The sequence below is a fragment of the Delphinus delphis genome, chromosome 5, assembly GCF_949987515.2.
Source record: "Delphinus delphis chromosome 5, mDelDel1.2, whole genome shotgun sequence".
NCBI lineage: Eukaryota > Metazoa > Chordata > Mammalia > Artiodactyla > Delphinidae > Delphinus > Delphinus delphis.
Window position 1 is genome coordinate 82,711,630 of NC_082687.1, and position 27,639 is coordinate 82,739,268.

General features: G+C 34.6%; 1 long non-coding RNA gene across 1 annotated transcript in view; it reads right to left on the bottom strand.

The window, feature by feature from the left end:
• LOC132425491 (uncharacterized) overlaps positions 1–27,291 on the bottom strand; it is a 34,553-nt gene extending 7,262 nt beyond the window's left edge. The window contains exons 1-2 of the long non-coding RNA XR_009519447.1: positions 27,219–27,291; positions 8,412–8,620 (exon numbers count right to left, since the gene is read on the bottom strand). This is a non-coding gene — a long non-coding RNA (uncharacterized lncRNA). The remainder of the gene's footprint in view (positions 1–8,411; positions 8,621–27,218) is intronic.
• Positions 27,292–27,639: the final 348 nt, after the last annotated feature.

The following is a 27,639-nucleotide window of genomic DNA, read 5'->3' on the forward strand; positions in this document are numbered from 1 at the left end:
AGAATAGCTAGAATTTAAAAGTCTGACAATATCAAATACTGGCAAAAATGTAGAACACCACGAATTTTCATCGTTGCTGGTAGAGGTGTAAAATGGTAGACTTTGGAGCACTGTTCCGATAATGTTATCAATGTCTGACAAAATTGAATAAATATCTCTCTTAAATCAGCACCAGAGAATAGATAAACAATTTGCATTATAGTCATATCATGAGATACCACTAATAATAAACATTTTTTTGAATGAAAGAAGTCAAAAGTAACTGCTCCTCGGAGAATAGGAATTGACTGTTAGCAAAGGAAGGAAACTTTTTGGGATGATGGAAATGTTTTGTATCTTGTTTTACATGGTGATTACATTATTGCATAAATTCAACAAACGTTCAAATGTCAAATGAATGTTTAAAACCTGTGCAGTTTTATGTAAATTACACCTAGATGGACATATACAACAACAAAGAAAAAGTGAAATTACAACAATTCCAATCAAGAAGTATTTATTGAATGAATACCAGCAGGGTCTAATGGTGATGGAGGTGTAGTTAATGCCAGCAACACAATACTCCTAATCTCCTCTCAAGCAACAATTTTAAATACAGTGAAAGAGTACACACACAAGTTAAATAATAATTTTAAACACAAATGTAAGTGATAGTACAAAACAGTCTATGATTAACTGTAAGTTGAAGTCTTGCCTTCATCTTCAGAACAGAGAATAAGAACACTTTGAAACTGAGGAATTAAAAAGACTTCTTGGAAGTGATATATTTGAGCCTGACATTTCAACCTTAGTTAAGATTTGGTTGAAGGAGACAAAATAAAATAAAGACTGTATAGTTATTACCTCTTAAATTTTACTACTTTTTCTGAAACACGGGTAAATTAGTTTCTGATCATTACTGCAAAAAATTACCACAGACATAGTGTCTCAAAGCAACACAAATGTATTATAATTATGGAGGTCAGCAGTACATAAAGGGTTTCACTAGGCTAAAATCAAAATGTTGCAGGTTGACATTCCTTCTGAGGGATCTAGAGGAGAATCCGTTTGCCTTTTCTAGCTTCTAGAGATTGTCTGGCATATGATAAAATTATAAACATTCCCATTCAAAAAGGGAGAAAATAAGAGGAAAAAAAGGAATTCACCAGTACCAAACAATTTCAAAATCCAGCCTGGAAAATCCCATTTTTTTTCAGAGTTCTGGAAATAATCCTCTTGTGATTCTGGGCCCATGGCTCCACCATTAGCTGAGTGGTATTACTACCTGTTTCCTATCTGTAAAATTGGTGGGGAGAGGGTCTTATATCTGCCAAGTAGGCAATGTTCACACATTACAAGGATTAGGATGTAGGCATCATTGGGAGACCATTTTTTCTGCCTACTGTGATGGGCTTTAAAAAATTCCTGTGATTCTAGTTAGCAGAATTTCCTCACTTGATTAAAGTAGTGTAAACATATTAACTTTCCAGATTATAAACCTGAGAGGTGCTTTAAAAAAAGAAGAAGATGAGGAAGGATTTTTCTTTCACTATATCAGGGAAAATCATTTTTTCACTCTGGGAGGAATTATCCCATTGACCCCAGCAGTGACTATTTGTATACCAAGATTTTCTCAAACCTAGAATGTTATTCCACTCCCTACAAAAATCCTTAAAAGATCACTCCTTCAAATCTTTCAGAAAGCAGTTTATTGGGTGGATGTTTTAGTTACCTATTACTGTGTAATGATTTACATCAAAATTTAATTACTTTAAACAAAAATAAACATTTATTATTTCATGGTTTCTGTGGATTAGGAATTTGGGAATAGCTGGCTGGTTCTAGCATGGGGTATCTCATGAAGTTACAGTCAAGATGTGTGCACTGCAGTCATTTACAAGCTTGATTATGCCTGGAGGATCCAACTGCATGATGGCTTATTCATGGCTGACAAGTTGGTTCTGCCTCTTAGTAGGGGGTTTTGGTTTCTTGCCACTTGTATATCTCAATAGTGCTGTTTGCAAGTCTCCTTGGGGGGCCATCTTGGAGATGGCTGCCACCATAAGCAATACAGAATTTATAGGGAAATCTGTCAGACAGAAGCTCAGCTGTGAAACAAATCCCCACAGGCAGTGAGGAGAAAATGTCCATGATCTATAAAGGATTTGAAATCAGTATTAAAAACATATTTTGATTCTGTCTTCTAGAATTATCCTTACATTTGCCTTTGGGAAAGAAGACTAAGAAGTATTCAGAAGTCTTCTTGAAAAGTAGAATACTGTTGATATGTACATCATATAAGTGGAAATTGATCTAAACCACTGAAAATATTTGCTCCATATCTAGTATCTGAAGCCTTGATACAGCATCTATCAACTGCGTGCTTACGGAATTAGCCTTGCAAAAGTAGGCACAGCTTCTAAAGACTCATTTTGACACATTTTCCAAAAATGCATTGTTTGAATGGGAATTTAGCCAGTATTTTAAAAATCCCCTTGGCTCTAAATTTAACATTATGAAATAATCATAATTGAAAGGAAATGTAAGAGGTCATCTAATGTTTTCTCTAAGCAGAACAGTTAAGGTAGTATTCAAAACAAGTGGATAATTATTTGGATTTGTGTTCTAAATCTTGCCTTTTGCTGGTGGTAACAGTGACCTATGGTGATGCCCCCAAGGTTAAAGTTGTTCCTATATTGTAACATAAGGTAAGGTATGTTTATTTAGCTTTTTTGGAAAGATTCAGTAAAAGTAGGTGATGCTTGAGATTGAGGACCAGAATATGGTTAAATAATTAAAAATTATTTGTTCTGCTTCATCTAAAGTCTTATGGTCTGATTTTTGCAATGTTCCTTTTTAGAAAAAGTAAAAATAACAAACGACAACTGTTGGCCTTAGTCAGAAGGTAAAAACCTCATAATCCTTGGGATGCTCATTCAACAAAGATATATGCAGTACTTATTTTTCCTAATATGGGGCTGGACATTATAGAAAAATTGTACAAAACAATACAACATCCTCAACCTCAAGAAACTCTATGTGCCGATGTAGAAAACAAACTTCTCATTACCAAGGAAGGGGAGGGGTGTGGGATGAACTGGGAGATTGGGAATGACATATATACACTACTATATATAAAATAGATAACTAATGAGAACCTACTGTATAGCACAGGGAACTCTACTCAATGCTCTGTGGTGACCTAAATGGGAAGGGAATCTAAAAAAGAGGGGATATATGTATACATATAACGATTCACTTTGCTGTACAGCAGAAACTAACACAACATTGTAAAACAACTATACTCCAATAAAAATTAATTTAAAAACTGTATGTGAAGGGTCCTGACGCTTGTTGGTTCAGATATGTCCATTACCCTCTCTTGCTCGCTAGATTCCCCTTGGTAGATCCTGGGCAAAAAGGAGTCAGAAGAGAATGAAAATATCAGCTTTATTTAAGGCTACCCAAAATGCAGATGCATTAGTAAAGGTGGAAGAGGACAGCACTGGGACATGTTGCCAAAGTGTGGTGGATATCTATTACTCTTTTTTTTTTTTTTTGCGGTATGCGGGCATCTCACTGTTGTGGCCTCTCCCGTTGCGGAGCAACAGGCTCGGGACGCGCAGGCTCAGCAGCCATGGCTCACGGGCGCAGCCGCTCCGCGGCATGTGGGATCTTCCCGGACCGGGGCACGAACACGTGCCCCCTGCATCGGCAGGCGGACTCTCAACCACTGCGCCACCAGGGAAGCCCTATTACTCTTTTAACTTCCTCCTCTCAGGCCCCAGCCCTGATCCAGTAATTCAGCACTGATTTTTCTCCATTTGCCCACATTTAGGCTAAATCTGACAAAACAGATGCTTATCCAGTACAATAGCAAGAACTGTTTATCCTTAGGGATTAATATGCATTTTATCTCCCTGTCTGAATGTCTCAAGATAAACCTAGAGCTACGCAGCAGTTTCTCCCACTGTGACAGGCTCTTAGTCGCCTTAAATAGTCTTGGGATGCATCTGCCATCTGACACTTAAGGTCTCTTTCATTAACATATCTCAGCCCCTGAGTCCTGCTAGTGATGCACGTGGCGTGATTTCGCAGTCACTGAAATTTACAGCCAAACTCAAACAAATGAATAGGAGGATTTTAGGAGGAGCCCAACACCTCATCTGGTATGACTTTATTAATTTATATCTAGTTAGAGAGAAAAAGAAAGCAAATTACAGCACAAGAGCTCCAGAGAATCCTTTAGAGTATGTATTAAAAAGTTGTTTTGAAACATAGGAAATATGAAATGGGAATGAATTAAATTGATACCATTTCATTTCACTAATGAGTAAATCTTTAAACAACTATTTGCCATCTGGATAGCTGCCGATACAAAAACTCCTTCAATAAAGAATTGCTATTCCCTTGTTTATTAGAGTCGTATTTTTTATATACCTGTTCTCTTGCAGGTTTTCAGTGAAAAATGTAAATGCATTAAAATAAAAAGTTTAAAGGTCAAAACCTTAAAATATTTTAGATTACCCATGGTAATATGAATTAATTAGATTAACATATAATTATTGAAACCTACATTAATATGTAGGAGGAAACTGACATAGGTAAAGACCATTTTACCATAGATAAAAATGAAATATTCTAATGACTTTAAGAATACTATTACGCAATAACTCAGTTTCTAATACTGCAGAGAACTAATAGACTCAGGTAATAATACCCTCACAGCAAGATTCTCTTTGCTTTAATTTTATCATTGTCAACTCTTAAACAAAACACAGTACTGATGGTAAGTACATACACCTGCATAAACGCACATACAATAAGCACACTCACAAAGACTAGAATGTGTTTATTTTTGGAAATCAGTCATCTTTCATTCTATATTTTGTGATCAATGCCTAAGGAAAGAATAGGTGGCATGTGTAATTAGCACTTCTAAACAATAATAATAAAATGTATCAAAGGTTAAGAAGTTAAGAATTAAAATGAAGTCCTGCCTTTCAATCCTAGTGGTTAAGCCATTTTTGGTCAAATGTAATAGTCACCATAAAGAGTAGATATATCACGGCTTCCCTGTTAGCACTGGCTAAATATTATTGCTCTGCTATTTCAACAGCAAACTGCAGGCCTTTGGAGCCAGCAGGCTCTCCTCAAGGACTTGCTGATGTGGAACAAAAATATTTTAGTGCGAAAAAACTACTCCCTAGTGCACTTGTTTGCAAACTGCTGAATTTCTAGATAACTTTATGTTCGAGGACTATTTTTGATAGTGCAGATCTGGTGCTGAAATGCCTCTAAAAGAATCAACACTTCTTTTTTTTTTTTTTTTTCTTTTTTACTCACAGCATGACAAACCCAGTAGAAACACAAAGCTGCTTGGGTAACAATCTTTTATTTTGTACAGTAATTTGTTGTGTTGAACCCAGACTTCACTGTTTTGTGCTTGCAAAACAGTAAAAAGCAATCAAGTGAAATGCAAATTAATATGAAACTCAAATACTCAACAGCTTTCAACTTAGTAGACTCAATTGCCAAAAGAATGTAAAGAAAAGCTTTAACACTGCTGTTAATTATGCTTTTCTTGCCAGGAACACTTTTGGCATTACCTAGAAACTGTAAAGAATTGTTTTATTTCATCCAGAAATTTCTGTGTAATTTAATTACTGTTTATTTCTGTTTTATCTTCATCTGCTTTAACATAAAATCTAGCAACTAAGCAAATACTTTTCTTAATGTTTCTGTTGAGATGTACACTAAACTGAAGTCCATTTAATTTCCTTGATAAAGTCTAGTTGAAGTAAGAGTAAATTTATTTTTCAATTGTTGTAATTTATATAGATTAAATTAACTTTTAGCTTTGTGGTGTCTACTGGGAATATGATTTTGCATAGCTAATTATATCTACTTGTTCTAATAAGCTTCTAACACGAGATTTTAAATATGTTTAGGAAAGTGAAATTAATATTATAGATAATTGAGACTGTTACACAGTCTTGTGTTTACACTATAGCCATGCATTAGGAAAATTTTACCATTCATGGATGATGGGGTGGCATATTTTATATTATGCCCTAGGATAGAAAAGATAAGCAAGACATCATGCTTTCTTCATGGAATTCAATATCTAGTGAGGGGATACACATTCAAACAAATAATTACAATAAAAAATACTAAGTATTGTGAGTGTTTTTTATTAAATCAACATATTTTGTTCTATCATCAGGCACTTAAGACCTATCTGCAATGTGATTTTTTTTATTCCTCTGGTTAACAGACACAAATAAGTCAGAATTTGGTGAATAAGTTTTTCTTATTACATTTTTCAATCACATTCGGTACAGCATTAACTGCCCAATTTGCTACCATTTCCACCACTCCCTATGTCATCCAGAAGGCCAGAGTATCTCTTTGGTTACCAAAGTCATTTTAGTTTGAGACCCTGAAGTGGTAGTGCCTTTAGTAAATCACATAAACCTGCATGTTGACCGACTAAACTAAACTTGATTGGATTTCTAGCCCAAATATTCAATTACAATTGGATAACTGACAAATCTGCACTTTACTTTTCAAAATAAGAACACATGCCATCCTTTATATGCTAAAGTGACATTCCTGACCTACCATCTGCCTTAAGAATTTTTCCTAGTTGAGAATAGATTTTTACTGATCCATATACACCTGGTCCCTTTTGTGATAAAAAGCATATATTTTGGAGACCACTGGCCAAAGTTAGGGGCATGCTGTGTGGATGTGGAACAGGGCACAGTTAACTGGACTACATGGGGACTGGGCCGTGGCCTCATTAGTTATATACTGTAATCAGTTGAACTCAATAGTCACTAACAGCTTTATTGAAAACCAACAATATGCTCAGCTCTCTGCTGTGACTATACTCTTTCTTTTAGTGTGTTGAACGAAAGATTCTCTATAACAAATATCAAACTTGCTCTTTTGTTCTCTCTTATTTCTGATGATACAAGGTCTCACTACTTACCTTTTCTTCTATTTTTTTCCATGTTTTTCTCCTTCAGTTTGCTTTTTCTTTTCCTTTTTTTTGGCCATGCCATGCAGCTGTGGGATCTTAGTTCCCTAACCAGGGATTGAACCTGGGCCCTTGGCACTGAAAGTGTGGGAGTTCTAACCACTGCTGGACCGTCAGGGAATTCCCATTCAGTTTGCTTTCTGATGTCCATATTTCTCTGGGTCCTTTCCTATTCCAACCACTCATGTTATTTATGGGCAATTAGTGGTCTCTCCTGAAATACACTTACGTCACACAGCTTCCAAGAATGGGTCTTAGACAATATCAATCACTCAATGGGGGCTAAGAAGAGAGCTAGACTTCGAAATGGAACTTTTCTTACCAAAAAATATTAGTACAGTTATCTCCCTAAACTAATTTGATCCTTCATGTGTTGTGATGGTTACAGTGAGGAATACCAATGATTTTCCACAGTCGCATAACAACTTTTAGTTTTAGGCTCATGGACATTTCAAGCTGGAAAAATTCTTAGAGTGCATCTAACCCACTGAAATCCAAAAAGACTAAATAATTTTTCACCATTAGAAAAGCTGGCTAATGACAGAGTTTTGCATTAGTTAAGGTATAAGCTAAGCTGCTGTTATATAGAGACCAAAATGGAGTTAAGTTTATATTGCCATTATCAAAAGGACTAAGAAAACATCATCTATTACTAGATAAGTAGCAGCCTCTGCTATAGCAGAATTCTAAAGAATTCTTGTCTTTATTACAAGTTTAGGAGTCTTTATAGAAAAACAGCCTTACAACTTGAATAACATTCTATTGTTAAAAAATTTTATATTATTAAAATTTCATATCAGAACATCATCTCTGTGGTCATCATCTAAAGACCTTAGATGGTCTTTCCTCGTATCTTTTGTGATCTCTTCATACTACTCTTTATGTGAGAAAAAGTAAAAAATTTAACATATACATAGTATATATATAGTATACTAAAGATATAGTAAATATTCAAGTGTTCAATGTTTGAACCTAATTAAGAAAATTAGATAGAGGTAAAGGTTCATTGACATGAGTCTTAAATCATTACTGTATTAAATTACAATATTATGACATTTGAACCCATGTAAAGGAATTTCTACATTTATTGTAAAATTAACTTATACTACAAAATAGTATTCAAAAAAACTTTACATATGTCACTGGACAAATTCTACTGTCTGGAATATTTGAAAAAAATTAGTTCCCCAAATTAATTTGTAAATAAATGGTTGAATGTACAAATGAGTGAATTGACCAAGACAAATTTTTATTATGTCTTAACTATAGTAACCTGTACAGATAAAATACTTCAGAACTACTTGTTGAATAAATAAGTTCCTTGTGAGATGGTTACCTACTGACTTTGTTTCTTAGATCATTAAAAACAACTTTCATTCCTTCTGACCTTGCATTAAGAATTTGGGGGCTTCCCTGGTGGCGTAGTGGTTGAGAGTCCACCTGCCGATGCAGGGGACACGGATTCGTGCCCCGGTCCGGGAAGATCCCACATGCTGCGGAGCAGCTGGGCCCGTGAGCCATGGCCGCTGAGCCTGTGCGTCCAGAGCCTGTGCTCCACAACGGGAGAGGCCACAACAGTGAGAGGCCTGCATACCGCTAAAAAAAAAAAAAAAAAGAAGAAGAAAAAGAAAAAGAATTTCGTAATCAGAATATGTGTGAATCTATACTAAATCCAAAGCTTGGCTGATCTTTTTCTCCCAACTATTTAAATGCCCCCATTTTTCATATTAAAACTTAGAGGGTGAGTGATATAAATGTCCTTCTACACATATCAACAAAATATCCTAAGACATTTGCTGTCTCTACACCCAGGAGTATCAACAGACTCCAGTAACTTTTGTCCTCTGGCTACTACTTGTATAACATAAGGTAGTACATTTGCTATATTTTTCCAAGACTCCCAAAGCCATCTCCTTCTCTTTCTTTTTCTTTTTTTTTCCCCCCATGAGCTTCCTGTCATTTGTCTCCCTGGAAAGGTTTCCCAATGATATGCTGTGAGAGTTCTTTAAAGAGGTTCTGCCTTTCTTTCTAGGCTTTAGGGTGGGGATTGAAAGAAAAAAATAAGGTCCCATTGCTGGAGACAGTGGGATGTATAGTACAGTTGGCCTATCAAGTCTAGTCTCTTTGTTTCCTTTTCTTTGAAAAGCTCTGCTAGAGCCACAACCCATTTTTTTGCTTCATGCCTCCAGCAGGGCCTCAGACCAGCTGACTAGCTGGCACCACATCCTTTGGAACAGGAATTCTTCCCTTTATAGGGTTTAGCTGTCATTGCCCAGGCATTTTATGCAGTATGATTGCTTCTCTGCTTCCCACAAACACAACCTACTTTTAGAAGAACTGTATCTATTGTTTTCAAACTGTTGACAACTTTAAGACATTATATGCAAAGATTTCAAAATACAGAAATGATTTTTGAAAACACATGCCATTTAATCTAGTGGGAGCACTAAGGATACTAAGCACTAAGGATATATTAAAATATATAACAGATGATTTTATTGTAAAATTTCTAAAACTAATAACTTACTTCCTGTCTTTTACAAATTCAGTTTCAAGAGCATTTCCAAGGTCTGGTTAATAAAAAGTAACTTCTTCATTAGTGTTTGTTTCTATTAGCTATAAGCTGGTGACATCAGTACTTCTCTGTTTCTTGAGTTTATTTATTTATTTTTTTTGAGTTTATATTTTAAAGCAAATTTAGAACTATAGGGTTATTTTGCTTTTTATTTTGTTAAGTCACTGCAAATTTCAAGCACGTAAATGAAGAATAAACTACAGAGTGATAATATTTCTATAGCTCCGTTCTTTGACATATATTGAAAGCATACAAATGGAAATTGGTTTTATTAGGATGGCATGCGTAATTGCATTAGAATTTTTCACGTAAACCAATTTTCATGACTCAATGGAATTTCTGCATAAAATGTCTCTGAAGTCAAATTAGCCAAAATATAACCAATCAAAATTTCATAAATTAAATCTAAGGATATATATGTTCACAAATTTGCAAAATTAATGAAACTTGTTTTTTCTGAAATTAAAACATATAGAAATAAAAGGAAAAAAAGACACAAGATACCAGTTGGGGAAAAAAAAGACTTTAGTAGAAGATGGTACAACTTCCTTCCAATATTTGAAGAGCTGTTCAGTGAACATGTCTTATATTTTTGAGGGCCAAAGAGTAGACATAATAATATTAGATAAAAATCACAGAAAAATTGATTACATTTTACTATGGGGGTTTTCAATAAGAGTTATTAAGTAGCTAATCAGTTGCCTTATGAGGTTGTGTAGATCCTATCAGGTAAGTCCTATCATGAGACTTACCAACAAAATGTCATTTCATCGAGGGTTACACTGAACCAAGCCAATTGTATGCCAAAAAAAAAAAAGTGCTCACATAAGAAGTTTGATTTGATATATATATGCGTATGTGTATACACATACATATATTATATATATTATATAGGCATCGTGTCCCAGAAGCCCTTATTAAAATGAATACATAAATAACCTAGGTATGCCTTCTAGACCTACCCCATTATCATATTAGAATGTCCCAGATTATCAGAACAACTTGTTGACATAAATAAAAGTGATTATTGAGTTTACTGCTGACTACAGCAGCAGCAAGCCCTGGGAGGTAAGAAAGTACCTGAGGATGAGACTACAGCCCGAGAAGAGGCTTCATTAACAGAAAGGATCAGAGACTGACTTAAAGAAAAATCCCATTTGCCTGTTTTGCCCAAAGCATTAAAAGTCCCTATTCATGTACTCTCACAGGAACTCACTCTTTTATCAAGTGTATGTGGAGCCTGATTATGTGCCAGATACTCTTCCAGACTGTGAGAAAAGTGCAATGAACATAACAGGCAAAGCTGCTGCCCACGTGGTTTTAAAGTCAGCTTGGGGATCCCTAAGAATATAATTTAAAGCAAAACATTGAGGTATTATTCAGAGAATTGAAATAAAAAGTATCTCATCAAACTCTTATAAAAGTTGAGACAAAACAATAAAATTATATGACTATTTGAAGTGTCTCATCTTCCTTTACCAAGAAGCTGTCCTAGGAATACAGATGAAGAATTCTAGGGTCAGGACAGGAATAAAGACGCAGACTTAGAGAATGAACTTGAGGACACAGGGAGAGGGAAGGGTAAGCTGGGACAAAGTGAGAGAGTGGCATGGACATATATACACTACCAAGTGTAAAATAGATAGCTAGTGGCAAGCAACCACATAGCACAGGGAGATCAGCTCAGTGCTTTGTGTCCACCTAGAGGGGTGGGATAGGGAGGGTGGGAGGGAGACACAAGAGGGAGGAGATATGGGGATATATGTATATATATAGCTTTGTTATAAAGCAGAAACTAACACACCATTGTAAAGCAATTATATTCCAATAAAGATGTTAAAAAAAAGAATTCTCGATACTACAGTATATTGATTGATCTTAGAAAAATATTTGGAACAACACTCATTAATTTTGTGACAACTCATTTATATTTCTGTAATTTTTTGAATAGGTAATTTGCTCAAAAAGTTAATAAATTCAAAAACATACATAAAGTAAAAAGTATAGAGTTAAAATTACCCTCCCAGCTTTGTCCCATATTCACCCACTGCCCTTGCTACCTCCCCTGAAAGTACAGTAACCATTATTATTAATCTTCTTTGTGTTAATGTAGGCAAATATTAGCATAAAAATTTTTATGCAAAAGATAAAGTAACATTCATATTATTCTGTACTGTTTTCACTTAATATATCTTAGCAATCTTTCAATATTAGTCCATAAAGAGCTTTCCTTTTCATTTTCATAGCTGTGTAGTATTCCATTCTGTGGATGAATCACAGTTTATATAAATAGTCCTATTTTGATAGACATTTGTTTTATTTTCATCATTTGTTATCAAAAATAATGTTGAGTAAATAACACTTTTTCATGCATTATTTCCAAAATGCAAGGGTATTTGTACAATGTAATCCTAGAAACAGAATTGTTTAAAATGGATATGTGTTTGCAGTCTTGATTAATTTTGCTAAAGTGACCTGCACAGAGATACATTAATTTACCCTCATAAATTGAGTGCATAACAGTTATCTATTAGTTTTTTCATGTTATGTTGATACTTTTTTGGATTTTTGCTGATATAGAATGTAAAAAATCATATCTCAGTGTGATTTAGTTTGGACTCTTGCATGGTCCAAATTGTTTTCAGTAGTCTTTATTCTAGAAAGATCATTTGGCTAAATAGAAAACCTTGGTTCACACTTTTCCTCTTTAAGTATCACAGATGTTGTTTCCCTGTCTTCATTGGTTGAATTTTGCTATAGGGAAATATGCTGGTTTTAACTTTACCCTTTAAGAGATTCTGCCTTAATTTTTTTCATTTTATTATGATGCATCTTGATGTTGACCATTCCAGGTCAATTATTCCTCATTCATAACAATATAGTTTTCATATCCTAACAATGTAAATTTTGTTTTATTTTGTTTTTCTTGAAACATATCATGAGTTTCATCTTCGAATATACTTTTGTACTTCAAATACACTTATGATTAAATAATACATTTTCTGGTTTTCTTCTCTGGGTACAACACATTTACTTATGTTGGACCTCCTTTGCGAATCTTCTGTAATTATTGCTTTTGTCTTCTATCTTTATTTCTGCTTTTCTCATTTTTATTCTTTTTACTTATACTGTAGTTCTCCCTTATGCTCCTAAATCCCTGTTTATTTTATTTTTCTAATGATATTGTTTATTTCTGCTCCTTCATTCTGATTTTACCACTTTTGTTTCATCTCATTTTGTTATCTAGTATCACTTTCCTGAGGTTTTGCATCTCTGCTGTTTGGTTTTCCTTCAAAAAGTTGATGCTTCATTTTTTCTTAAAAATTCTTGGTGAAATGTTAGTTTATAATTTTCACCTGCTTTCTCAAAACAACAAATTTTGGGTGTAATTGTTTTGTCTTTTTAAAAATTCTGCATCCTTTTTCTAACTTCTTATGATATATATTTTTTAATGCTGTCCTTGCTATTTTTCTTATTACCCTTTATTAAATGAGTTGTCTTTTTCTTGACTGACTAGCCCTTTTCAGAAGAATCCCATGGAGCGTATGGAAAGTAGGATACCAGGATCACCTTCCTGGCTTCACAAAATAAAGCTTCTTTCCTTTGGTATGCAAAGGAAACATCTTGCAAATACAACTTTGTTAAACTCTGTGTGGCTCTGCCTCCTCTTTTCCTATGGTTTTGTGCCCAGGAGGGCTTCTCTTGCTGTCCCTCTTCACCCCAATTTCCACAACTATTACTGTCCGCAAGAGATTCAGTATTTATACTTTATAATCATGTCCTCATCTTCAGGAACTGTGTTTTGCTGGTCTTTTCTGAGATCTGCCACCACTTGGCCCCTTTTCCACTTTTTTTTTTTTTTTAGTTTACTTCCTCCAGTTCAGTTTTTTGCCCTATTCCAGATGTTTTTAATAGAACTTATTCTTATTTTGAAATCCCTGAATTAAGTCTTTCTTCAACTTTCTTTCAAAATGGGAATTTCTTCTTTTGAATTACTGGAAGGAAAGGGGATAGATAAAAATTTACACAGTTATGCTCTTTCCAGAAGTCCCTATATTGATGATTTCATTTAAAAAAATAAATAGTTAACTAGGAAATATTGGAACGGGGGAGAAATGGATTTTGTCTATTGGGTCTCAGTTCTTCAAATTGGTAGTAAGCCCTGATCCAGACATCAAGCTTTATTCTTTTATTAACTTTTGTTATGATCAGGTATAGAGAAACATTGTTCTTGAGGAATTAAAACCTTATTTGAAAGACAGAGTAAATGAAAATCCTATGGTTTTTTAAACAACATTATTTTTCTTTACTACTACAAAATAGACAGATGCTATGAAAGTCCAATGTTAGCAAGTTAATTTTTGATACTGATAAAATAAAAAACAAATGGAGAGCAGCCTTGAAAATTCCCTGAGCAGACGAAACCAGTTTAGTCATACAAGCCAAACTTAGTTTAGCTGATTTTGCAAGGCTAAATTGACCTGAGTCATGTCTTGTTTACACCTCTGGAAATTGTAAGCAAAGCTTAAACTGTTTCCGAAGGTTGATATGAGGTAACCACTGACCAATTCTCTATCATTTAAGAAAAATCTAATATTAAAAACAATCACTGTGAAGAATAAACAGTCACTGCCTTCTCACTATATAAGCTGCTTTGTAACAATATATCCCTGAGGCTCATTCCATGTCTTGGTTTGAGTGCTCCCAGGCTACAAACTGTCTTTTTGGTATTTGCACAATAAACTTTTACTAATTACTTCTTCAGCCTGTAAAAAATTAATACACAGAAACCTCAGTTAAATAGTGTCAGGAGACCACAAGGGGGAGCTTTCGCACCCTGCGATAAGAGCAGAGCCCAACAGGAAAGACTCCTCTTCTTTGGCAAGGATGCAGCCAATGAAACTTCAGCCCTCCCAACTTCCTCATTCCTCTCTATAAAAGTGTTCTTCCTTTGCCATGAAGGTACTTGCTCACCCTTGTTGCAGACCCTGGATTGCAATTCTTTGCTGATCCCAAAGAAACCCATCTTTTTTGGAGAGATATCTGGCATTCTATTTCTTTTAGGTTAACAGGTGATACAGTAGCTTTACATCTGTTATTTCTGAACTTTCTACAATACTTTTAACTTGACTGCAATGTAGTTCGAAAACTCATACAATTTGGGATTAAATTTTCAACTCCATCATTCCTTCTTTATTCTGCATTTCACTAATTGCACCTGCAATCAACCAGTTTCCTGCTCAATTATTTGCACCTGCATTTTTGCACCTGCAATTTTGGTGACCTTTTGCAATCAGTATGCATGTCTTTATTTACATTTCCAACTTGTTAATCTTACCAGATACTAGGTTTTTTGCTTAAAGTCTTCAAAAAAATTTTTTGTGTGTTTCCAAGGTGAATTTGGAGGCAAGCAATAGATGGGCTGACAATGATTTAGTCAAAAAGTTGAGTTATTTTTAATTAAAATAATGATGACATTTTCCAAAAGAACAGTCGTTACAAATAGAACAAACTTAGAGATCAATTTTAAAGGGTTATATACACTTATTATATATTAAAAATACTGTTTTAAAAAACAATAGCACATCTCCTAAATCTTATAAATTATGTCTATTTTTGTATTTACATGTGTCATGGAAGGTTAAAAGGTTATATTGAAAATATGCCCTTTATGCAGGCTAAATGGTTACCTCCATAAGAAGGATTAATAATTGGGGCTCCTGGACCCTTGAGATTTTTATCTTTTGCCAAATGATGTCTAAGTTCAAGTCATGATAATTTGAAATGAAGTCAAACAGACAAACCACTTAACCTGAGTTGAAAATTAATGGTTGGAAATGAATTAACTCCCTAAATATTTAATTACTTATAGATATAAAATTCAGTGGTCAGGATCAAAGGTAATCTTTTGACACACTATTGCTCAGGAGGGTCTTTCATGACAAAATCTTTAATTTATTTTTAGGAAGTATATATAAGAAAGTAAATTTTTAAAAGTAATAAGTCAAATGGCAACTCCAGTTTGTTCTGAGAATTACTTGAATCTTATGGTCTCTGTTCTATTGCTATTTTTTTTTAAGTGTTGCTAGTAGATGCTGCAATCCCACTAGCATAAACCTAAGAAAAATATTAGCTTGTTGAGATCTTGAGAACTAAAAGTTAATAAACTAACCAAAACTGACCAAATGTACTGTCATCTCTGAGGCCAGATAGATTTGTTTGTACATTTCCTGTGTCTGTTACTCTCATGTATGAAGATGAATTTTCAAAGGAGGAAAGGGAAGATAAATTTATTACATATTTTTCTATTATCCTTCTTGTTTCGGGATTTGCCAGGTCTATGGCGCTTGACCAAAAATTGTGTTTTCTGAATCATGCTTAGGTGGTTTGCTATTGTTCAAATTGAAGGAGCTCATAGGAAATTGCCCCTGAGAAATGCTGCAATGTGTGTGCTGTAAAGAAGTTAATGGAACCAGATTCACTGGGTTATACATTGTTCTTTTTATCAGAACCCTGGAGAAAACACCTCTGGATTTTTCCAGATTAGTCGGGTTTCCTGTGAGTCAGAAGTTAATTTCTGTCTTATGGATACTATGAATGTCTTGACTTGATTAATTTTCCTCTTCTTGTTGGTTGTCAGGAAGTTTAAAGCCAACATTATGACAAACTTTTTAAAAGAGATTAACATGTTTGATATGCATTTGATGTATCCACCATCTTATTTCCCTGCATGTATTTTCTCTTTGCTCCTCATTTTCCTTATTTATGGAGTATGTAGAGATATAACAGCCACCTCAAAAATAGGTATATTCTCTAATAGGACACCAGTTTCAGAAGAACCTTGGATCAAAGAAGCATTAACTGTGATTATTAGCACTCTAACATTTCTAACATTTTTAGAGCCAGTGGAAAAATAGCAAAAAATAGGAAGTTAATGTGAAGAGAGATGACAGTTGCTTTGTGGACCTCATGCTTCCTCCTGTAGACTAAAATTGTGTGTGGTGTGTGTGTGTGTGTGTGTGTGTGTGTGTGTGTGTGTGTGTACACCTATGTGATAGGCATAATGGTTGCTCACACACCACTGCCTTGCTAACAGAGCTTTGATTTTCTCAAGACATCAAGAAGACATCCCTTGATCTCAGAGAAAGTGGGCATAAAACTTCTTGTTTAGAGAGTGGTCATTTTCCATTTCTTGTGAAAGAGATAAAGGAGAATTCTGCTAAGGGTCTTTGTGTAAAACTTTCACAAGCAAGAAAGTGGCATGAGAATCTGTCTTACAGCTCTGGCTTACATCCCTGTCTTAGATAGAGGTCTTGATATCTGGAGCTATAGTAGCCTTCTTGTAGCCATGAGTCAACAAACTTAAGACTAAAACGCCAAAATTCTGAGGATCATAGAGTAGAAACATGGAAAAATCCTGGGTTCTTTATGATACACTGAATAACTGAACTCACACTACCAACTTTTTATCTCTAAACTAATTGCTGTGTAGAAGAAAAACAATATTTTTAATAGTACTTATATATTTTTTTTAATGTTACTTGCAATTGAATGTGTTCCTGATGATACAGTCTTGGAAGACAAAGGTTAGGAAGTCTAGCAAATTTTTCTTAGTGATTGATAACAGAAAGAAGACTTATCTCTTCTACAGTCTCAATATTGAAGTTTATTATAATTTCTTATATGATAGGTAGTCTGACAACTTTCTCTACATTTATTGGTACCTGTCACAAGAAATATCTGATTATCAGGGAAGACAAACCAACAGATATTTTTTCTTTATTTTCATATTTTTATTTTTAAGTTTTTAAATTTTATATTTATAAATAAATTAATATTTATATATTTATAATTTTTAGCAGTTAATAATGAACTCTACTAGCTATTCTTCCAAAATTGATATTTTTGATGCAGATATCCTTTGTATTTTTGAGGTAGACTTATCCAATTTAAATTTATTTCAAATAAACAATGGGAGGCCATTTTTCATTGAACACACCCTATAACTTAGTGTGTTTTGCAAAGGAAAACCTGGCACTTCTTGCATTAATTTTGGATCAGAAATGGAACAATAGGCCCAGAAACAAGAGAATTTCAGAAAGAAAACCTATAGAGAATTTCAGAACCTCTCTACAGAAATGAAAAGGAAAGTAAATTTATGGAAGTCATTAACATTACAAACAGTGAAAACTATAGTGGAAAGAGTATGAAATAAAGTGCAGAACAGTGAAGAAGAATGTGACATTAGGCAATGAAACAGCAGAAAAAAAATCAAAGATGTGATAGATCATAGATAATATTTAAAAAACATTTATCATTTGCCTAACATTATGCCAAAAAGTTTGTATAAAGAGTTTTATTTAAGACTTACAACCACCTTACTAACTAAGTTATATTAATTATTCCCATTTTACGAGTAAGAAAGCTGAGCTCTGGAGAGATTCACTAAGTGACTCACAGTTACACTGCTAACAATTAAAGCAAGGATCGACTTGTGTCTTAGCATAATTGTAAAGTCTATCCTCCTAACAGCCATATTATGGTGCTCCCAGTAAATACATTAAGACAGCAGTGTGTATTCCTATACAGATCACATCTGCATTTTTGTCTAGCATACGTTTGTATATTCATCTATGCCCACAATTCTATTTTCCCACTAATGCTTCAGAGATTTTAGAACTAAAGTCAAATGTTATAATTTGACTATTCATGTAATACAAAATTTTACCATTGTACATATCAGCCAAAGTGTTTTCAGCAACCATTTTCATTTCTGCTCCTCAATTAATGTTAATCACAGTGATTATGCTAATCTAGGTTGTATACAGTATACAAGAAATAACAAGGAGAACCATTTTAGACTAAACAGCCAAAACAAGCTCCACAGTAGACACAAATACTTGAATTGTAAATAATTTGAATCAGGTCATATGCTGAATAAACAGCAAACATTTAAATATCAAAGAACAAGCAGAATTTTCTCTTTATAATAGTACATTTTAGCATTTAACTCTTGATGTTTATACTTTCACATTATTTCTGCCCTTTATGTACTTCTACACTATTCTGAAACAATATATGAATCTGAAAAAATAATAACAGTTTTGTCTAAACAAACATTCAAGTTGATTTCTACCAATGGTACTGACTGTCCATTATGTAATATAACACAGGATGATGGTGAATTGCACACACACTCTTTGGGGAGCTAAAAAAGTGACTATCAGTGCTTGGTAGCAAAAGGCAAATTCAGCTGTGAAAAAAATTGGAGCCTGAGGAAAATGTGCTCTCCTACATACACTTAGAAAATATTCTTCCATGTTTAGAACCAGTTGGCAAAATGTAATGAAGTTCTACAATCAAAAAATACAATGATACATTACAGTCTATATTATTCAATCTGTTCCCACACAGTTGCCAGCTCTCAAAACCAACATGGCAACATGACATCTATTCAGCCCAGGAACTTCAAGCTGATGCTTTTTTCTTGCAAAATCATGCATGGTGGCAAATAAACCAACCCCTATTTTATTTAAAAAATTAATATTTTGTACATCAAAAACTTTTTTCATTAATTTTGATGTGCTTAATATTTTGCTTTATAATATTATTTATCTTGATGACTAAGTGTTTTGGGCTTCTTAAACTTTGTACCTGCAGTAAGTGCCTCACTCATTTCAATTAATCCCAGTCCTATACTATATGAATCTATTCTAATTTTATATGCTAAGAATCATAGAAAAGTCCAGGCATGCCCAATGAACATTCTCTATAAATCTGATACTCAAGGACACATTGTGGTATGTCTTTTGGGGAGTTGCCAAAAAAGAAATCATGGCAAGTAATAACCTGAACTAAAGTTTTTCTTTAAAAATGGAATAGGACTAAGAGGGGGAAGACAATCGTCCTATTTTCATGACCTTAGAAACAGCATGCAGGTAAAGGTCTAAAGCTATTTTACAGTCTTCTTTTGTAAGAAGCTTTTTTTTTTTTTTTTTAAATAAAGGAGATTTGGCTACTGGAGAGTAAAAATTAAGCAAATTTATTAGAACCATCGCCTCCAAATATGTGTTGTCTTTTGCAAAGTGGTCATCATATTTATTTATTAATTCCAGTGATGTTCCTATCAGCATTTTGAAATTCATTCCCGCAACTTGCTCTCAGAGCTAGATTATGAGCCTTAGGAGTGAAGCAGTCTTGTTAATCTAGAGGCACAACACATTTTGTCTTAAAATAATTTTGCCAATTTCAGTGCCTAACACTTACATGAGAAGAATGTTGACTATTACTAGAAACCAAGTCTACTCGCAAAGAATGGCCACATGCCAAGATTGATTGAATTTAAACGATTTGAGCAAGCTTCAAAGGATATTCCAAAAGAAGAAATTAGAAAATATATGAATATAAATGAATTCTGGAATAAGAGAATGGGTGCCAGCTTTTAAGAAACTAGTTCACACTTGTTTATCAATGCTCGAATAGGTTTGCCAAAAATTAAGTTGAATTATTTTATCGTCATACCTTATATCTTATTTGCAGCTGATGTCCTCCAATAGTCTACGGATTGTTAGTTATGCTGGTTTTCTACAGTAAAATCATAGAGTAAAAAAAAAAAAAAAAAAAAAAAGAAAGAAACAACCAAACAAAAGATGTACATATAGTCACATACAGTCAGTAATACCCTTGAAAATTCCCAGACATTAAGTTCAAGTTAGCAGGCAGTTGAAGGTATAACTTCCATCACTGGAATAAGTTGTGATTTCTTTAAGCTGAGCACTGGATGAAGTAGTTGGATTGTATTTAAGAGCACATTGCCAAAAGTACATATCTCTAAATACTAGAAACCCACTCGGTATGGTGATCATTTCACACTATGTTACATATGTGGGAACCCAGGCCAAGTAATGGAAAAACATCTTTACATTCTAGTTTTTCATGGTAGTTCTGGGACATTTGTTTATTGAGTAGAATGTGTGTAAAATAGCTTACACCATTTAGAAGGATATTTGTTTCCTCTATCTTGTGTGTGCGTGTAAGGTATGAATTAATTTTTGCAAGTGAAATGCAGCTATGAAGTAACCTCGCTGTATTTAATTGAAGACAGATTTATTTTTAAACTTGCTTGATATAGATAAGCTGGACCTCATTAAAATTAAAGACTTCTACTCTGAAAAATACAATGTCAAGAGAATGAGAAGACAAGTCACAGACCGGGAGAAAATATTTGCCAATCTGAAAAAGCTACATACTGTAGGGAGCATTTTTACTGTATGTGTCCATCTATATGAGATTCTGAAAAAGGCAAAGCTATGGAGACAGTAAAAAACCAATGGTTTTTAGGGACTGTGAGGGTTGCAGGGGGAGAAACAAGCAGAGTTCAGAGGATTTTTTAGGACAGTGAAAATACTCTGTATGACACCGTATGTCATTACACATTTATTCAAACCCACAGAATGTGCAATGCCAAGAGTGAACCCCAAGGTAAGCTATGGACTTTGGATGGTTATGATGTGTCAATGTAGGCTCATCAGTTGCCACAAATATACCATAATGGGGGAGGCTATGCATGTGTGGAGGCAAGTGGTAGATGGGAGATTTCTGTACCTTCCCTTCCATGTTCCTGTGAACCTAAAACTGCTCTAAAAAAAGTTAATAAAAAAGAAAAAAAGTATATGAATGTACAATAACTAAAAGAAAAAAAGGAAATAACCCAGTTCTACCACTTTTTATTTGAGTGACTCAGTAATTAGATAACATTCTGAAGTTTTGCTTATCATCTGATAAAGAAAACAGAGTAAGAAGCAAGTGAAATTATATATATATATGTTTATATATAATGTATATTAAAGTGTATTTTTAAAGCATTATAATAGTAATTTTCATCTGAAATAAATATAAATACAATATACTAATTTGAATTATTGTATACATATTAAATAATCTTCAAAAATTCTTACAATTAATTTGTTGTAGTATAATAAAAACACAGATATATATAATTTTCAACCCCCCAAAATTAATGGATATATAGAATCTATCTCCCTTGTAGGTAGCATAACACTAGCTAATATCAAATCACAAGAAGAAATCAGGAGATCTAGCATGTTCTTCACCTTAGCAAATTATTTTTTCCATGGTGTTTTATTCAGTGTTTTTTTCTACTCTTCCTTTCCACACATATTTGTTTTGTGCAACATTTTATGAAGTTGAAATCAGAACTGAAGATCTACAATGTATTACTAATTATTGATTGTTTTAGCAGTAGACAAAGAAGTGTGTCTTCGAAAAGTTCCAGATCTGACTACTTCAGCAACTGTGGCATGATTTACCAGTTATGTTTAACAATAAAGGATATCACACAATACTCAAGGCTGAGGCACACTGCCAGCTTATCAGTCAATCAAGCACTAGTCAGTTTCCTACTCACCACACACTCTCATGGACGCTGTGGGAGAAGAGGAAATTATTGGTGACCGACTCTACTTTCAACTGCTTTTAGTATTTCTGATGTAAAGGAAGTCTTTTCTGACCTTCACTTTCCCACCTTCTAATACCTGTAAATGCTTTTGCTTCTAAATACCTAGAATGGATTCTATGATCTGCCAAACTCTGACTCTCCAGTTTGGGCTCCAGAAGTCAAGCCTGGCCCTGAGGCCTTGACCACTAGGCCAGGCAGATGATGATTCAAGGGGAGCCAATCAGAGTTCCTTTATTTGGGATTTAGAACTGCAAACAGGAGATACCAGTCTCAGCTGGGGTTAGAGAGAGAGATTTCGAATTCTGGAAGGCTCTTAATTTCCTGTTACAGTGCCTGCACTGCTTCCTTATGAGTTCCCTAAAACACACTTTTATGTCCTTAGAACAAATTCTCCCTTGTGACTTAATCTAGCTCAAATTTGTTTTTACTGTTTGGAATAAAATGTTCTAATTTATGTAAAGTTACTTTTATGTATTTATTCTTATTGGAATATAGTTGATTTACAATGTTGTGTTAGTTTTAGGTGCACAGCAAAGTGATTCAGTTATACAAATACATATATTCATGCTTTTTTATATTCTTTTCTCATATAGGTTTTCACAGAATATTGAGTAGAATTCCCTGTGCTATACAGTAAATCCTTGTTGGTTATCTGTCTTATACATAGTAGTGTGTGTGAACAGCTACTTTTAAATTGATAGCTCTTATCAAGTGAGTGGATATGTCCAAAATAGTAAAGACACTTAAGTAAATGGTTAAAAACACGTGACTGCCCATATACAAGCTCTCAGCAATACCCAGATATGTCTGGGATTAAGGGGCACATTCCAGTCTGAAATGCTTGGGGAGCACAGCACATTCTTTGACCCACTCTGAGTTAGAGATATCAGGGCCATGAGGTTTCATGGGGTGGTAGATTTGCCAGGTGATTTTTATAAAACTCAAGATTATTGGTCTGTTTATACGTATTTCCTGAATTTTTTTGTCCCTTCAGGGTATGTCTAATATAATAAATCGAAAATAATCCCTTGCTCCATGAATGGAGTTGGAAGGAAAACTTTTATTACATTCCAATTCTGAATGAACTAAGAAAAAACTTCAGATCAAAATTAAAAGCTGAATAGATTTCATAAGAGAAAATATATACAATAAAAAGCTTTGTTATTAGCTATTTTATCAATTGGAAATCTCAAGAACACTGCATCCTGACATGTCCCATGCATATCTGGTCTCTGAAAATTAGAGAGATCGACAACAGGGTTAAGATATTTTGAAGGATGTCTGACTAAAAGGCAAAGCTAAAATGATGTCTGTTTGCTTCATCTAAGTAGCTAAAACTAGAGGGGAAAATAAATTCCTCTACGAAATGCCACACAGTGGAAGGCAGAGCACTTCAAAAGTCCAGAGGAAAGGGTAGGAATTTTTAATACAGAGGTTGATTAGAAATGTAAGAACTCAGAAGTGTTTCTCAAAAGGAGAAGGGTTAGGAAATTTACAAGGAAATAATTTCTAATCAGGGCAGAGACCTAGTGAATTAAGTGCTAGCTCACCTGGAAGCCTCAGAGATTCTAGCCATTGGTTTGAAACAGGAGATCCATTTCTGGCCTTTATGGTGACTTCATCTCAGAAGAGGTATAATCAAGGGAGGAAAGAACAATGTGATTTCACCAAAGTGATGATGGAGGAGGGAGATTGGATTCCAAAGCCCAATTATGGCTTCAACTTATCCTCTGTGAAGGAATCTGGAGCAGTAGCAAAAGGATCAGTATTTTATGATTTTCTAAACCTCTCTGTTAATTTTGTTATTACCTATATTTTTTTCATGTGAAGAATATCAGAGGCCTCTGTGAAGAAAAAGTTCTGCATGGTTGTGTAGGTTAATAAAGAACTAGAGAGGCTGTATCCCACAACAAGGGAAGTCAGTTGAAAAGTCAAAGGAACATAATCTAGATGGAAGCAGCTATCAAAGGTAGGAGAGGACAAGAGCAGAGTGAATCCCTACAAGTGAAAGATAAGGATTTGGAGCTTGCTGAAATAAAGAAGCAACCATGATGACCAGAAGACCCACATGTAGTAAAGGAGACCAGACACTGAGGTTAAAAAGCCAGGGCTGTTTGTCAAGACTGAGTTGGCTTTGGTCTTTGGGGCAAGACCATCACTCAAGTCTGCTGGTCACACTTCAGTTGTGTGACTGGCTAAGTTAGGCAACCTCTTTGTGCCTCAGTTTCCTCACCTGTAAAGAGTAAATAAAATAATACCAGATTAATAAGAGTTGGGAAATTCTAATGTTAGCTAGTGTTTGAGGACAACCTTTTAGCATAGAGGCTATTACATAACAGGAATCAATAAGAGGTATTATTAGAGAACAGAAGAAAACAAATATGGAGTGACCTCTGCATCAGAACGTATGCATGATTGATTCATTTCTTGAGCCAACATCTAATTTGTCTTAACATGGGATTAAACATGATTTTAGTCTAAAGAATATAGATATTAAAACAAACAAGCAAAAACCTCAATTAAAGGAGTTCAACATATTGAAGAACATGCATGTGAAAATAAAGCAAAAAAATTATCCGTGGAGAAATGACTGATTTTACTACTGAGATAGGAGATACACAACATAAACCTGAAACATCATGTGTAGTGTCAAAAAGAAAGTGCTAGGGGCAGAGAGAATGAAAATGATGAGAGTTTGGGGGTAAGTCAAATGGAAGCAGGGACCAAGTAAAAGGACCCCCAATGGACTAAGCTGTAACGATTTGTGCAACAAAATAAGTAAAATAGTACTGAATTATAATCCAAAGTATAAAATAAATATCCATGAATCCATACTGATATAAATAATTACATAAATAAATAAATAGGGAAGAAAAGACAAATCTCCCATGCAGATGAATCTCAATTTATGTAGATACTCCTCCCCCAAGGAGATGGAACATGAGTAGTCATTACTGAGCATGGGCTTCCAAAAAAGGTGGTATAGGAAAAAGAGTAACTTTACAGTAGAGAAACGTAACAAGCACTACTTCAGCCTGGAGCTCAAAGTCAATAGCAGCAATGATGTCATACTGATAGGGTGTACCTTAGATATGATGTGATGAAAAGCATACTTCCCCTCTGTGCTCTTCCTGCCAAAACCCATAACTACTGTCTAACTGTCAAATTCCAACTGAAATATTCTCCAAAATACCTGACCAGACCTCCTCAAAATATTAAGATCATCAAAAACAATGAATGTCTGAGAAATTTTCACTGTCAAAGGAGCCTAAGGAGACATTAAGACTAAATGTAGTAGTATAAAATAAATAAGCTACTAGGCTATATTGTACAACACAGGAAATATAGCCAATATTTTATAATAACTATAAATGGAGTATAACTTTTAAAAATTGTGAATCACTGTGTGTATACCTGAAATTTATATAATACTGTACATCAACTATACCTCAGTAAAAAACAAAAGCAAAAAAGACTAAATGTGTGGTATGATATCCTGGATGGGATCCTGAAACAGAAAAGGACATAAAGTAAGAATTAAGGAAATCTGAATAAAGTATGGTCTTTAGTTAATAAGAATGTATATATCAATATTGGTTCATTAATTATGACAAATGTATTATACTAATTTAAGATGTTAATGGGGGGAGTAGGTGTGAGACTATAGGAACTCTCTGTATTATCTTTACAATTTTTCTGTAAATCTAGAAATATTATAAAATAGAAAGCTTATTGAGACATACTATAAAACAGTGAGATAAGCATTTTCCCTCTCTAATATAAACTTCCTGGGGGCAAGAACACTGTTAGGTGTAACTTTCTATCCCCTATATCAACATCTAGCATAGTCTCTAGAACATATTGGTATCTGGACAAGTTGGTTGAACAAATCAATGAATGCAGGAAAATAGGTACTAATTATCAACAATACTGGGTTTAAAGTCATAAATTATGCCTGGGAGTTTCAGGAAAGTTTTTATAAAATGATAACCAGTGGGCTTCCCTGGTGGCGCAGTGGTTGAGAGTCCGCCTGCCGATGCAGGGGATACGGGTTCGTGCCCCGGTCCGGGAGGATCCCACATGCCGCGGAGCGGCTGGGCCCGTGAGCCATGGCCGCTGAGCCTGCGCGTCCGGAGCGTGTGCTCCGCAACGGGAGAGGCCGCGACAGTGAGAGGGCTGCGTACCGCAAAAAAAAAAACAAACAAACAAAAATGATAACCAGTAATTTATAGAGTAATATTTATGTATGATGAATACTCCAGAAAGAGCTAAAACCATGTATGTACTTTATCTCTTCCCATGTTAAAATGACATTGTGTCATATTAATAGTTAACTCTTCCCCCTGTTGTTACTATAGTTCAGACATAATGGTCCTCAACTTAATTTGCTCTTTAAATGGGCCAATTTCCTTCTTGCTCCAAATCTCAACCCATCACATCCACCCCACCTTCCCTCCTCCTTGCTTTCTCCCTCCCACCCTTTACCTAATCAATTCTTACTCAGTCTTTTAATTTCAGGTTAACTGTCATTTCCTCCAGGAGTGACTCCCTGTCTCCTGAGACTAAGCTAGGTTTCTGTTTTTGTTTTACTATTTTATATCACCCTCTATCTTTGTGTTTCTCCCATGTCTCTTATATCATTGCAAATACACACGCATGCACCCACACATACACATTTAATGACTGCAAACTCTACAAGAGCAAGGATTACATTAGTTTTGTTCACGCTTGTATCTCCTGCAATCTAGCATGATATCTAAGACATGATAGGACACAATACTTACTTGTTATATGACAATGAATGAAAATGTATTAAATAGAAATAGAAATTTTAAAAAAGTTATGAAAAATAACAGACAAATGAGTTATCAACTTAACTGCTCTACACCTCCAAAGCCATCTTTCCTATCTCTCCCTCTAGCTATTTACTGTAGTTTCATATCTTCTTATCACTCATTTTATTCCAAAATAACATACTTTGCAACTGCTCCCTAGTATTCTCTCTCTATATATAATATGCTATCAGTCCTTAAATTACTTAATATAAGAAAGCTATTACGGGCACACATGATAATCCTTTATGTGAGCTAGAAATCCACATACACACAGAAAGAAATTAAAAGGACATATTGTTTACTGACCTTGCAGCCTAATTTAAATTTGCTTCAATTTAAGGGACTCCTTGGAACACAAAAGCTATGTTTTTCAGCTCCATGTGCACGTACTGCACTACATGAAATACTTGGCTGGGTTCAGTGTCTGAATCCAAAAATATCTCCTTATGTTATTATGACTGCTGCTATCTCTTACAAAATTAGCTGAGCCGTGGAGATAAGAATGTTCTTCTGTTTCACACATGACATGCACACCCATAAACGTGTAGGCATGAGAGAATAAAGGGAGAGGGGCAGACACACACAGAGCTTTCCTAACCTGGAGCACAAAAGCAATTTTGATCATAAATATTCTGTTCTCTATCTACAGAGTAGTGAGATCCAGTCACAGGATCCTATAGAAATTTACCCAGTGCTAGTTGAATTGATTTATCCTTCCAGAATTTAA